Raw genomic sequence first — 15,401 nt, 5'->3', positions numbered from 1 at the left:
GTGCACGTTTTTAATGCAAGTTAGTAACTAATTATTTCGCATGACGTCCTCTATCTTATTTAAAAAATAATAATTGCTTGTTTATAAGCATGATGAGATTTTAATTTTTTTTAAAAAAACCATTTTAAATCCCACATATTAAATACAAATTATGTTTTGAAAGTATATTCCTAATCTATTAATCTAAAATGAAGACCCCCCCCCTCCATATCGTTTGATGCCATTGTTATTTTGGAATATTAGTGTTAATTAACGAGATTTCGCAGCCATGTCCCATAACAGCAAGCCACCTGCCTCCCAGTTAACTTTGAATATGTTGACTTCCACATCTTTCTTATTATTAGCAGATACAACATAGAGTCATAAGGGTGATAATTGTTTAAAAGCATTATCTGCTGACCTGCAATGATGTAAGGCAGAATAGGATGATGACTTGAAAAAGTAGAACTCTGATATAACCGAGTTGCTTCCCAGCAAGGATTGAACTAGAACTCCCATCAACTCCTGCAAGCATGACTAATGATTCAGGATGATGGGAGTTGTAGTCTGGAGGGCACCATGTTGACTACCTCCATAGTATATCTGCTCAATGCCAAGAGGTGTGCTTTCTTGTTTTCTGGCAGCTCCATGTAATCTCCCTGTAATTTACTATATTTTGTCTGCTGTACTATGTTTTGCCTCTCTGCTGTATTCCATTCCTTGGTTTCGGAAAGTATAAAAATGTCCTTGGAGTTGCTTCTGTAATGTATAAAAGTGATAAATGTTGAGCAAGATAGAGATCTGGGGTGCCCAAAGCTTTGATCAAGCAAGCAGTATTCTGTACTGGATCACATGTTGCCATGCAGAAGTCAAGAGCAGCAGAAAAGTAAGTCAATACTGGGGCTAACACTGAGATTTTCACTGCCACCAACTGCTGTATTTCATTCCCAACTACGCTCAGTCATCTTTGAGCCTGGCCTGGTTCACGTGGCACACTGAACCATAGGTTTAAAAAACTATGGCTTGATGCAAATGAGCATCAGGGTAGTACCCCTCATCTGCCACACCGCAGATGAAAAGTCTCACGTGGCCCAAAACCCAGGCACATGGTTCATTTCCCCCCAAACCAATGGCAAGTGCTAGTGATTGGTTGGTCTTTGCTTCCTACAAAAATAGAAACTGGTTCAGACAACAGGACAATCTGAATTCTGGCTTATTTGTGGCACGGCAACAGAAAAAAATGGAGGTGTACCATGGAAAACTTAGTGCTGGTGCATATTAAAGTAGAGCTTAATTTATACCGTGGTGTAACAAGATGTGGCAAAGTGGGCCAGTATTAGGAACATGAGACAAGCCTACTGGATCAGGCCAATGTCTTCTCTATACTCTGTCCTTCTCACAGTGGCCGACAAGATGCTGTGGAAAGCCTGCAAGTTGGATGTGAGGGTAACAGCATTTCTAGCAACTAGTATTCAAAGGCATAAATGTTGCAGCTATTCTGTCTTCTTCTCTTAGATGTAGTCTGGATCAAGTATGCTAGCTCTCATGCTAAACCTTTGTCGGGTTGTCTTGAGATGTCTCCAGTGCCTGCCAGTCTCTTTGACTTCACATATTGCTTCCCTTCCAGAGCTGAGAACAAGTATTTGCTGTTGACAGTTCCATGCACATTGTAGACAGGCAAAATTTTCAGAGCTGATAACAGCTTAATAATAAAAAGGCTGCACCAGGAAGCCTAAATAGCCCTCATTTATTCCTTTGTAGTAATTGGCAGCCACATCTCCAGGTTTTTAATTTCTTGCCCCAAAAAGAGACAGGGAAGTGTCCGTGGACTGATGTTTGGAGTGAACCTTTTGCATTTGCCTTCGAGTCTAGATTATGGGCGTGTTTATATTGGATTGAGGAAGGCCCTTCCATCGCCCTTGGCTAATTCATGCAATTCTAGCAAACATTGCTAATCCTGACAGTCAAGCACTCCGTGACTCCCAGCAAGCAATTTATTTCTTGCTGCCTCTCAGCTTTTGAGAGATTCTGCTTTTCCATCATTTTTTGCGTGCAAAAGAATTGGGGTGCTCCCATTTCATGTGGGCTTCTTAGGAAAGACAGGAGCGGTCATTCAGCCATACATGTACAGAATGAGCAGAGATGACAGGGCCTTAACTGCGTAATGGCAACAATGATCTTACCCAAGCAATTCCAAAACCCTGAAGCTGGTCTGGCTGGCTGATCTGTTTTCAATATGATAATGGGGAGAGGCCAGTGTTGGTGGCATAGTCTATATACAGGCCAAAAAAAAATGCGAAACCCCAACCTGATGCATATGCAGTATTCATTACTTGCCTCAGGCACCAATTCAAAGCCAATCAACACAACATCCATTACAGAATGAAGGACTAGGATAGGTTGGGCTAGGAGTCAGCTTCACCTGCTGAACAGCAGCCTGAAGGCAGAAAGCAGAGTGACTCCACCTGCTGCTGATCAGCCATCAAGGTCTCAGAGGTGGAGGTGCTGATGAGAACCAGCTGGCTCCAACTTTCTTAAGCAGGGCTTTCAGCCTCAGTCAGTTTCTGGAAACAATGTTTGTGGTTCCTGGTCCAGCCTTGCTGCTTTTTGCTCCTCTTGGGTCATTGGATACCTTGACCCCTGGACTTTCTGACCACGTGAACTGCTATAGGCCCAACTTTAGGACTGGACCTGACTTTGCTTACCGACTCTGTCTCCAGGCAAGTACCCTTTATTTAAAAAAGGTTTTATTGGGGGGGGGGGTTGTGTTACAAAGCAAACGGATAAACAGGGAACGGTACATCTATGGTCTCCACTTTCAATTCATAGTCTTTTTCAGTTGGTTTCTGTTTGGCGAGAGACCTTTTTGTCATAGACATCTTGCAGTTGGAAAGGGGCAGGCAGAGAGATGGGGATATTGTTCTTTCGTTCTATTGCCTGTTCTTAGTGTAGGGAGGGTTGAGCCAGCATCACACGGGTAGGTCCTTTGTTTGTGCATCTATCTATTTTTATTGATATTTATTTATTTTTATTGCAAGAGGTTGAGTTCCCTAGCTGATTGAGAGTAAGTAACGTGTGAGTTCCTTAATAGTGTTTGTGTGTGTTCTTCCTGGAAGATATTTAATAGGGCGAGTTCTGGAGTTGCTTCTATTACCTGTTTTGTTATTTTGGAAATTTCCTGCAGCACTGATATCCAGGAGGATTGGACTTTAGGGAGCTATGTGCCTATTGCAATGCAGCCTCTCCAGCATTTAGATGAAGTTCCTGGCTGTGTTTGCTGGCTTCTGTGGTGTTAGGTACCATCTATATATGTTTCAGGGTGAGTTCTCGATTTGAATGGTGGTTTAGACCATAGCGTAGACCATTGGGTGTGGTTTAATTCATGTCCTAGGTCCTGCTCCCATTGGTTTTTAATTATGGTAAGGGGGTCTGTATTTGATATACTGTAGAGGCCACCCCTTTACTGTGTCCCTCTTGTGAGGAGAAGTTTCTCAAAGCTAGTCAGTGGCTTGGTGGCTGCTGTTTTGGTTGTTGGGTTGTTTAGGAAGGCTTGTAGTTGGTGATGGGTTAGCCCAGGGTATTGGAGTGTCCCCTAGTTTATCTTGTATTTCCTGTACAGCCATGCCTTATGTTATGTCCACTTCATGCTATGTTATTTCAGGTTACGTCCTGCGGTGACCCGGAAGTACCAGAAAAGGTTACTTCCGGGTTTCGCTGCTCACACATGCGCAGAAGCGCAAAATGACGCCACATGCATGCACAGAAGTGGCGAATCACAACTCGCACGTGCGCAGAAGCGCCGCTGTGGGTTGCAGTCTTTTCATGTTGCGAACGGGCCTCCAGAACGGATCCCATTCGCAACCAGAGGTACCACTGTATTTTTATGGGGTTGTCATTTTTGTAAAAGTTGGTTACACTTCAGAGACTCTGCTGGTTGGCTGGCCTCACTCCACTGGGCTCTGCAGCACAGGACTTCAACAGGCCAGACTGAAGAATTTTGGACCATTTTTAAATTATTTTCCTGTGGTCATTTACCTGTTTATTTGCATTTTAATGTTAACCAGAAGGCAGACATAGAGGAAGGATCATGTCAATCTACCCTTACATGCTTAGAAATGTGAAAGTTATTTTATTAAATATTTATTTTTTTATTAAATAAATAAATATGTATCCCACCCTTCCTCTCAGAGAAGCCCATGGCTGCAAACAAGAAGTGACAAAGCATTAAACACATATTAAAAATAATTCCCATACAGATGTTGCCTGGGGAAGATCTCTACTTAAAAGGTTTGTTGAATAAAGCATGTGCCTAAAATGGTTGCTTTTGAAGTGGACCATTACAGAAACAAAGAATAAGATTATGACCTAGTTTCTGTAAAGTTACCTCATGACATAAGCCCCTTTCAAATGATTTGCTCGTATCTTCAGTTAACTCAGGGGTGCGCATTTGTTTTGGTACAAATGGGTAATTGAACCAAATGGGTTTGATCTGGTTCGGTTGTTCATTTGGCTAAAAGCAAAGGCGCAAGAGGAATGGGGCCAAGTCCTCTTGGGACTCCCATGCAACTCTCATTTATGTCCATTCATTGCATTCAAAAAGAGGGAGTTCTTGCTTGGTGTCAAGAGCTAAGCCAGCAGCAAAAGGAGCAGGCGTTGTTGTTTGGTCCTAGCAGCCACCATTTTGTATTCCACAGAATGCTTAGAAGCTGGATCGTTCCAGGACATTTTAGGGGAACAAAATGGCCGCCACCCTTGAGAACTGCCATTGTCTTCCCAGATGCCCAGGAACAACACTGTGTCTAGCCATTCTGAGGAAAAAATCAAAATGGCGGCTGCCAAACACAGCAGCACAAAGCATCTTAAAAGGTGTTTATTGAGGGGGAAACGCCGCCAAATTGATGCCTCAGAACAAAATAAATGGAAATGAGTAAAATCTGAAACAGCCTAGGCTTTCTACAGTGAAAATGTGGAGTCAGAGTGATTGAGGAAAAAATGAACATATTCTACAGCCCTATAATGACTCTGCATCTGGGAGTGCAGGGCTCCCAAACATACATACACTTCTGTGGATGTGGCTTTTTAAGACCACAACAAATACAAGTATATCAAAGATTTGGAGGCTGCCATCACAGTACTTCCTCTATGTGTGCAGTAAAACTACCTGAAAAGGGATATACTTTCAGTTTGATTTAGCTAGAGCAGTATCTCTGAATATGAAAGGAAAACCAGTTAAAACCTAGCCTCGTAACCATGATTCAAACCTTCCTCCGTCCTCCTGGCTTTCATTAATCATGATTCCTGCTAGCTTTTAGGAATTAACTGCAAAACAGTGAACTGTATATAAAATGCAGCGCAAGATTCGTGCACTTGACATTTCAGCAAGCTTATGCAGCAGTGAAAATGTCCACAAGCCGTAAAGCGGGAAATGTGCTGAGGTATATTATTAATAAATTTAGAAAGGTCGTGCACACAAGCCCTCAGGTCAGTAGGGGCAATCTATGTATCCACTGTGCAGTTGCAAAAATGGCTGACGAAGAATACTGATTTCACCCATTATTTGAGGTTCTTGTGGGATGCTAGAGGTCTGAAAGGAATCGGACTAGGCTTGACTTCCAAAGATGGTTTTCTTTTATATATATATAACTTTTTTACTTGATTTTTACTTGATTTTCAAAAACAAAGAAAAACAAAATGAAGGAATAAAGCTACATCAAAATGTCATACACATTCACGTATCGAGATTACTCTGAATTTCCTGACTCCCCCCCCCCATCCCATCCATGGGTCCTCTTAATTCTGTTTTCATATGCATATAATACTTCTCCAAAATTTTCACCTTCCTAAATTATCTGTAGTTCCTATTACCTTACAAGTGTATTTAAAATCCCGCTGATGTTTTGACCTGTTTGCAGTGATTTTGTATATACATTATAAAAATTTCCCCTTTAAGTTTCTTGTCATCCTGAACTTCCCAGTTAATTTTGCCATTTTGGCATAGTCCATCAGCTTGATTTGCCATTATTCTTTGGTCGGGGTTGTCTTTTCCTTCTATCTCTGGGCTAGCAGCATCTGAGCGGCCGTTGTAGCATAAGCAATTTCATCTGATCTTTTGGGATCTTATTACCTATAATTCCTAGTAAAAAAATCATCTAGTTTTTTAAGAAACATTTTTTTTCATTTCATTATATATCATTTCCCAGAATTTTTAAAATTACATTACAATTCCACCACATATGATAAAAGGTACCCTCTTTTTCTATGCATTTCCAGCATATCTTGGTACTTGTTCTATACATGTTTGCTAGTTTTACTGGGGTTAAGTACCACCAATACATCGTTTTCATACAGTTTTATTTCAATGAAGAACATGTCGTAAATTTCAGGTCAGTTTTCCATAGCCTCTCCCAGAGATGATGGTTTTCAGTGTGTTTCGATGACTTGCCAGCAGGGAGAATAATATGCAGGGCCAATTCAAGGTGTTTTGATGCCTGAGGCAAAAGGCAAGATGGCACCTCCACAAATGAATCTTATTTTGATGTTGGCAATAGGAGAGTGTCCTCCAGGATAGCAGGATCGCTTAATGGGGGTATGTGACCGGGCTATGACGCACCCAACTCTCACCTCCAACAGAGGAGAATGGTCAGGCTCCCAAGAACAATATGTGAGGCTACTACAGCCTTTTTCCAGCAGCTACCACCTGAGGCGACTGCCTCACTCCACCTAATGAGTAAGCAAACCAACCCCTGTGTTGCAAAATATGAGTCAGCAATATCAAAAGCAACACGATGGCCAGAAACAATAACAATGTGAACAACTTTATGGAATAATTCAAAACATCAAAACTAACAAAACTGAAGTCTCTGAAAGCCCTTAAATGAATCACGGTGCCAGACTTTACCTGGCGGAGAGCAAGCTGTGAAGCTTTGTATATTCAGCAAATGTCCAATTCTGATATCCAGCTCTGAACTCTGCTGAACAGTGTTTCCGGATAACAACTACTGCTTCGTTGAATTCTTCATCAGCCAATTGGTTCAACACTTGTAAGTAGAAAGATATGTAATTTCTTCATTAAGTGAAAATAAAATATTCAAACAATGACCTGCACATGCATAACAACAACTTCAAATAGCGTAGAAATGATAAACTGTAACATAAAAAGTTACATACCCAATCTTTTTTCGAATAGATATAATGAAAAATACTCTGGAACAGTGCTCATGCGATTATGTAGTCACTGTTACTAACAACATTTTTTGAAAAATATATGTAGCCAACCCCAGGTGATACTAATAACAGGGAGACACAGTACAAAGTAACAGCAAAGATACAGATAATCAAATAAAACAATTGAGGTCTAATTCAAAGTTAAGTCCCCCTGGATGAATAGTTTTAAACATAAAAATAAAACGTGTTTCTTGCTGCCGTAACTGTTGCTCATAATCTTTTCTGATACCAATTGTCTTCTGATTCACCCGTAAAACTGTAAATAATAAATCTGTGTCTGAATGACACCTGAGGTGACTGCCTCACTCTACCTAATGACAGAGCCGGCCCTCACTGTACAATAGCAAGCACTTTCCCTGTCACCCCTGCTTTGTTTTCGTGTCAGGATTTCTTTGGATTTGTGGCTGACTGGGTTGAGGGAGATCTGCTTGTAGTGCCAAATTCATATCCAGTATTAATGTAAAATTACAGGCAATCTATGCACATGTTTTAGAAACCGCATATTGCCATTTTGACCCAAAACGTGGAGCAACTCATTGTGAAACATTTCACTTCTGAAGAACCACAGCCTGTCAGACTTATCCAAAAATTGCAAACAGGGAAAACTGATATTCTTGCAGCCTCTTTATTGGGATAACGCAGTTGCTGGTGGCCCTGCTGTTGGAGGGCATTTCGTACATGGGGAGGCAGCTTTGGGCCCCTTACTATCAGGCTGTTTACTTGGTTAGGCAGCTGAGGGAATCTGCTTCAACTAGCCCAAAGAATTGTTTTCCTTCCCTTTAATTCCTAAACCACTGCATTTGCCCTGCAAAGGAAATTAGTTTGATGTAAAAAGGTTAATATGCCCTCAGTTTCACGCGTGTTGTGTCAAAAAAAGTGTGGATTATTAAAAAGCACTTAATCCTGTTAGAATTCCTGCTCCGTGATTGCAGTCATGGGATTTTTGTCTATCACATGACGGTGTATGTTTTGACTCCACAGAGTGGGGAGTGGTGGAGACAGGATGTTTGTGTTACTGCTTTCTGTGAAGTGGGACTATTGTCCTTTGTTCTTTTCCTCTTTGCTGTCTGATGCTAGAGAGGGAGGGAGGCATGTTGCAGTGCTCTATGTGTGTTTATATGTAAATAAAGTAGATTAGCCAAAATGCTGAGTTGCTGAGGTCTGTTATGCAAGCTGCACGGACTCTGCGGATCCCTAAGTGTGCCAATGTCTGTTGGCATTGGTCGCTGTGATGTTCGGGCAGAAGAAAGCTTTTGAAGCTCCCGAATGATCGACCAGGAGGGAGAGAACATGCCAGTCGGCCATGTGTCTCTGCCAGGGTCCTACTCGAGTGTAGGACGAGCTCCTGACAAATCCATCTCTCTCTATCTTTATAATAAATAAATTTTGGATTTACAGCATTCTGATGAGCACCCAGGGGTGACGTTGCGGGAGGCTTTCAAGAAGTGTAAAGAACAGGAAGACAGGGTTGAGCTGTGAGATTCAGCATCCCTGCTTGGCTGACTGGCTGAGCCACCCTGCCTTTGTCAGAAGACAGTGGCAGTTCAAAAAGAAATCTAACCATCTCAGCAATGGCATTTTCTATTGGTGAGGCTAAACGGTGGAGCTGAATGAAAACCCAGCAGTTCTTCGGAGGACACTCTTTAGCTTTTATTTTCTTCTGGTCACTTCTGGAAGCAGGGGGAGATCACTTAGATAAGGAAATGGTCACCTGCCTTTGATCGCTACAGTTTTTGGTGTTCATCCTTGTCATTGTATGCTGTGAGGAGATTTTTGTGGCTGGAAATCTAAAGTATAAAACGGACTTTTATTGTCTCTTGTATGCTGTTGTCCTTGTCCATTGCATCAGGACTACTTATTTGACAAGTGCTATGTAAATGGAATTAATTGAATCACTAGTTGGGAGTCGGGGAGAAGGATGTTTTGATGGTGCAAACAAATCTCTGACTGCATGCTTGCTTCCCTCGCCCCTCTGCAGGCCTGTCTCTTGTTTACAACACGGCCCCTGCAAATTTTAAGTACAATTTTGACACTAGCTATTCCTTTGTGCATTCTCCAAGAGTGATTTCTTTGATACAGGACCTAAAAGCTGGTCTCATTCTCTCTTTTTTAAAAAAATATTTTTTATTGCTCAATTTCCACATAACAAATTATCAAACCATATAATCACATACATTATCCCCCCCCTTTTCCTTCCTCCCCCCAAGGACTTCCCTCAGCTCCTCTCCTTGATTTCTCTTCACATATTTTCTCTGCATATTATAAAATTGTACATATCCTTACATATCTATCATGTTATCAACCAATAAATTTGTGTGTGTTTATTCAAAACCTGCCAAGGAGTCCACTTCATTTTGTTGTCTTTTTTAAAAAAATTATTAAATTTTCCACAATTATAACAAATCTCACATAATAAAACTAACTTATTCACTTTTCTTACTGTTTTAAATCGCAATTATTTATTTAAATACTATCTTTTTAGATAGTTTGTAAAAAGTTCCCACTCCTCCGTGAAGTCACAGTTGTCCTTGTCTCGAAACTGTGAAAGTTGGTCTCATTCTCAACCCCCCCCCCATCCTCTTTTTCTTTCTTGGGTTGCCTGAGCAGCTAAAATGTTTTGTTATTTCTCCGTCTTGCTTGGCTCTTCTGCGTTCACCATTCTGCCTGTCACAAGGGCTTTAAGTTGTGTCTGCGAGCTGCTTTCTGCTCAGCTCCTGAAAGATGGGTACCACTGTCCTCCCAGCCCCCCCCCCAGCCGCATTGTACGCCCCCCCATCCCCTTGCAGTTGGGATTCACACCTGTCTGCTTCTGTTTGTTCCACACAAATGACTCACAGCTTTGATTTTAAACCCTTAGGGACAAGTTTATTCTAGCATTTACACCGACATAGACTTGGCGTTATGCTCTGGGTGGTCTGGGAATGGAGATTCTGACTTCAGGTGGAATTAAATAAGCCTCATGGGCGAAAGAGGACAAAACCCAGCTATAAACAATCAACCGAGTGCCGTCCAATGCGATTCATGTAGCCGGTGGAGATGCTGGTCCACAAGGCAGCAAAAATGTGCTGTTGTACTATGAACACAGGTGACGTTGTGGGTTAAACCACAGAACCTAGGACTTGCCGATAAGAAGGTCGGCAGTTTGAATCCCCGTGATGGGGTGAGCTCCCGTTGCTCAGTCCCTGCTCCTGCCAACCTAGCAGTTCGAAAGCACATCAAACTGCAAGTAGATAAATAGGTACCACTCCGGCAGGAAGGTAAACGGTGTTTCTGTGTGCTGTTCTGGTTCACCAGAAACGGCTTAGTTATGCTCGCCACACGACCCGGAAGCTGTACGCTGGCTCCCTCAGCCAATAAAGCGAGATGAGTGCTGCAACCCCAGAGTCGGCCATGACTGGACCTAATGGTCAGGGGTCCCTTTACCTTTTTACTATGAACAGACCTTATTTTTTTATATAAAAATGTGCTGATGAAATGCATTATGTTCTAGATGCCTTTTTGATCTAGCCCCCACCTGCTACAGTTACAATAAGAAAAAGCATTATGATTTGATCACTCCTGCCTTGTTTTCAGCTGCTGGCCCAGGACTTTTTTCCTTGCTTGGACTCATCGCTCTTAACGTGTGGAGAACCCAAAGTGTGTCTGTCAGCTCTCCCTGGTTTCAGGGCTCTATAACAAATGCCTGTGAGGTTCGCAAGACAGCAATTGGGTGACATTCACACAGCAATTTCAGTGTTAGGCAGGGCAGGGCAGGCAATAAGCACAGAACTACTTCAGTGAATCTTCCTCCAGCACCCAATTAAGCCACCAGGAGATCCCCAAAGACAATTCTGTCAAGATCATCTCTCTTTCCTCCTCCACCCCTCCTTCGCCTTGCCAGAACCATCCACTCTATTTTCAGCCAATCTGACCAGCCTTGAGACGTGTGATATGTTTTGTCAGCAGTGCCAGGTTTACAAGTGAGACTTGGGGCGGCGTGGATATCAACATTAGCAGCAAGTGTGAACATTCACCGTGTTTGATATTTCACTTGAATATTGCTGGGAATTTACCGAAACCTAATGTGAACTTTTGACCTGTATACCTGCTTGTGACTGAAAGCTTCCTGATCTTGCTGACATCTAGTACCCAAGCCATTTTGCATACACCCCACTGACTCCTATCCTGGAAACTTTTGCTACTCTCCTTAACTATTTTGTTGCCACTTTCCCTTCTGCCCTTTTCCTTTAAAGGAGTCTGAACCACCGAAATTAAGCTGCTGTTGTTGCAATCACTTTATTGCCACTCTGGGGGAAGACTTGCCCATTAGTAAGGGATTGGATCAAGCAATGTTTAGCATTTCCAGACACAGTGAAATGGCTAGTGTAACAATTGGCCTTCACCATTAGCCTTTCTGCAATACCATATTCCAAACATGCCCATTTCTCTACAAGAGGCTTCCCCATCCTTTGGTCCTCAGATCTTCTCTTTCATGGGTGGGGAACCTCAGGGGCCAAATGCAGACTTCCAGATCTCTCTGTCTGGCCCTTGGCACTCTTTGGAGGCCACACCCCACACTGACCTAGGTGGAATGTGCCCTTTAAACTATAATGTGAACATAGAAACCTCTGGCTTTCTCACAGCTGGGCAAAGAAAGGAGTCACATCCGTTGCCTCACCCACCACTGACATGTGCATCATCTCCAGCTGCCCTGAAAATGCCAATACAGTGGTACCTTTGGTTAAGAACTTAATTCTTTCTGGAGGTCCGTTTTTAACCTGAAACTGTTCTTAACCTGAGGTACCACTTTAGCTAATGGGGCCTCCCACTGCTGCCTCGCAATTTCTGTTCTCATCCTGAAGCAAAGTTCTTAACCCAAGGTACTATTTCTGGGTTAGCAGAGTCTGTAACCTGAAGCGTCTTTAACCTGAGGTACCACTGTACCATTAGGGCATCTCACTTTGTCACACAGAGTCCCAAATTCCCATCTTTGTTGAGGTATGCTAACTGGGAAATGGCTTGACATTGGGCAAAGTGGTAGGAATAGAATTGCCAACTTGAGGCCTTTGCCGCTGCTGCCTCTGCTCCTGGGAGTCAGGAAAGGTCCCAGCTCCCTCCCTGACATGCGCTGGGTCCAAGGGGAGGGAGCCGGGCAGGCTGGCTAGCTGGCCAATGAAGTAGCAGGAGCACAAAGGGGGAATAAGGTAATGGGGATCACCATCCCCACCGTGGGTGGCTGCGACTCTCCAGCCTGGTGAATACCAAGCCGCCCATCCTTCCAGCCGTGATGAATAAAAACAAGGAGGAGACAGTGAGCCTAGTCAGGCCTGAAGAGAAGGTAGCAGCTGGAGGAGACTCTGGACAGGAGCAGGCCCTGAGTGGGGAGGGTGTAGCTGGCAGGGTGAAGCCAGGCTTGGGGGGGCTGGAGTTTGAGGGGTCCAGGGAGCTAGATTGGTTTTGGGGAAAAGCCTGTCTCATGGAAAACTTTAATGAAAATAAAGGTAAAGGGACCCCTGACCATTAGTGGTCGTGACCAACTCTGGGGTTGCGGCGCTCATCTCGCTTTACTGGCTGAGGGAGCCGGCGTACAGCTTTCGGGTCATGTGGACAGCATGACTAAGCCACTTCTGGCGAACCAGAGCAGCATACGGAAACCAGAGCAGTTTACCTTTCCGCCGGAGCGGTACCTATTTATCTACTTGCACTTTGATGTGCTTTCGAACTGCTAGGTTGGCAGGAGCAGGGACTGAGCAACAGGAGCTCACCCCATCATGGGAATTCGAACCGCGACCTTTTGATTGGCAAGTCCTAGGCTCTGTGGTTTAACCCACAGCACCACCCGTGTCTCTTTAATGAAAATATTAACATGCAAAAAAGCTCCCCCTCACCCACTGTGGCTGATGTAGAATAGAATGTCCCCGTTTTCATCTGAGGAATGTTGGAAGGTGTGTATGTGGCCCTCAGATTGACCACAAAGGGAATACAGTTCCTGAGCTGGGAAAGGGTCCCCCAACCCTTGCTGTCCTCCCTTCATGGCCTGACTAACACCATCACTGATCACTGAGAGAATGAAGGCAACTGATGGCAACATGATGGCTACATGATAGGCAAAAAAGGAAGGTCTAGATTACTGGGCAGGGGAATGAACAAGTTGGCAAGAATATGGCTGCCAAATAAATTAGCACTAGCACAAATTTTTAGGATTGTGACACAGCTGGAATTGTAAGACGGCATAATTTTTTTCCTAGTTTCTGCCATATCCGGCCTCTGCGCTGATGGAGGGACCCTGTCCCTTGATGGATGGGCCCAGATAGGATGGGGCCCAGTCAGTGTCTAAGTAATTGCATTTGCCAGGACTCTCTGCAATTCGCGGCAGCATCTTAATCAAAATACCGACGCGCACGCAAAAATTCTCTTCTGGACACCTGAATTTCAAACAAGCCCTCTTTTTTAGCATATCATTCTTCAGGGGAGCCCAGCTGGATGTTCTCTGTGCTATTCAAAGGGCATTGTAATAAGATTCAGAAAAATAATCACCCACTCTGCCTTCCCCTTCCTTGTAAGCTGATCCACGGCGCATCTCTGCATATTCTTTTTCATGTGATGAAGGACTGAGAGATACAAAGAACAGGCAGAAGTTCATACATATGAATGCACCCATACATAGGCAGTGAACTTTTCTGCCTCTGACTGTACCGAGGCAAGAAGTGCTTCAGATATCAATACTTTATGAGAATGGACCAAACGTTGCAGAGGACTGCCATTTATCTGGATTTATCTTTGTGAAGGGGATTATTAGAATAGCCCCTGATTTAACACTTTTACTGAGGGGCAGGGAACCTGTGGTCCTCAAGCTGTTGCTGAACTCCCAACTGCCATCAGAGCCAGCTAGCACTGCCAAGGCCACGAGTAACCCGTTTCTGATTTTATAAAGAAAAATGCTGCGAAAAATTAAGCGGCTCAGGCTATTTTCTCCAGGCGATGCAGAAATCACTGCTGAAATCTGATGTCTCTCCACAATGACATTGTGAAGAATCCCATGATAAATATTTGTTACAAATAAATGTCTCATAATATATTTTTTTAAAAAAATATTGGTTTTACATAAATTTATACACAATAACTATGACCATTCCAAAACACAGAAATAAAAAGGTTCTTTCGAATCTCCTCCCCACTCCCTGCATGGATTCTTTTTCTAAAGATTTTGTCTTTTTCTTTTTTCCTTCATATTTTACCGTTAACCATCTATTATATAATCATAGTAACCAAAGTTCATTTCACATTACAAGTGTATTGTATCCCTGCCAATGATTTTAACTGCCTACAGTGGTCTTTTAAGTATATTAAGAAGTTGTTCCAATCTCTTAAAATTACTTGGTCCTCCTGGTTTCTGATCTTTCCCGTAAGTCTTGCCATTTCTGAGTATTCCCATCCGCTTGGTCTGCCACTCCTCTCTGGTCAACACTTCTCTTTCTTTCCATCTCTGGGCTAGAAGCATTCTCGCTGCCATATAAACAAACATCTCATTATAAATATTCTCCATTCAGTCCACCTCTCTCTCACATTCAAGGGCAGGGGAGCAAGTGGGATTCCACCAGGTGTCTACATGCTTATTTGACCACATCCTTGGCAGCAGTGAGAAAGGGGTTCCATGCAAAAAGGGCCTTTTCTCGTTAATTGAGTGAGCCGGCAGTAAATCACAGCATTCAAGTTGGAGCAAACTCTTTATTAGCAAGAACACAATCTGCACAGACTTGGCGGAGTGTCAGGCCTAAGGAGCACAGCAGCTCATCCCCATGGATCAGTTGCCAGGATGGAAAGCTCCCACTGTTCCCTCTTCTCCAGGACTTTTCCCAAGCAATTAGATACTGCTCCTGCATGAAGGCAACCTCTCCTCTGCCCTTTTCACACCTCTTCTGGTTCTGGGAGATAAACGGGAAGGGGAGCTGGTCATGACTCTTGGGGGGAGACATCCATGACTCTTCACCATCCTGATTCCTCTCTGTATCTTGGTCTCCCTTCTCCCATCACCTGCTCCAGCTTCTGCCTCATGACAATTCTGCATATTAGTGCTAATTTTCCCCAGTATACACATTTTGTACATAATACAGTGGCACCTCGGGTTACAGACGCTTCAGGTTACAGACTCTGCTAACCCAGAAATGGTACCTCGGGTTAAGAACTTTGCTTCAGGATGAGAACAGAAATCACGCGGC

The sequence above is a fragment of the Podarcis muralis genome, chromosome 12, assembly GCF_964188315.1.
Source record: "Podarcis muralis chromosome 12, rPodMur119.hap1.1, whole genome shotgun sequence".
Classification (NCBI taxonomy): domain Eukaryota; kingdom Metazoa; phylum Chordata; class Lepidosauria; order Squamata; family Lacertidae; genus Podarcis; species Podarcis muralis.
The sequence above is the reverse complement of the archived record's forward strand: the minus strand, read 5'-3'. Positions refer to the sequence as shown.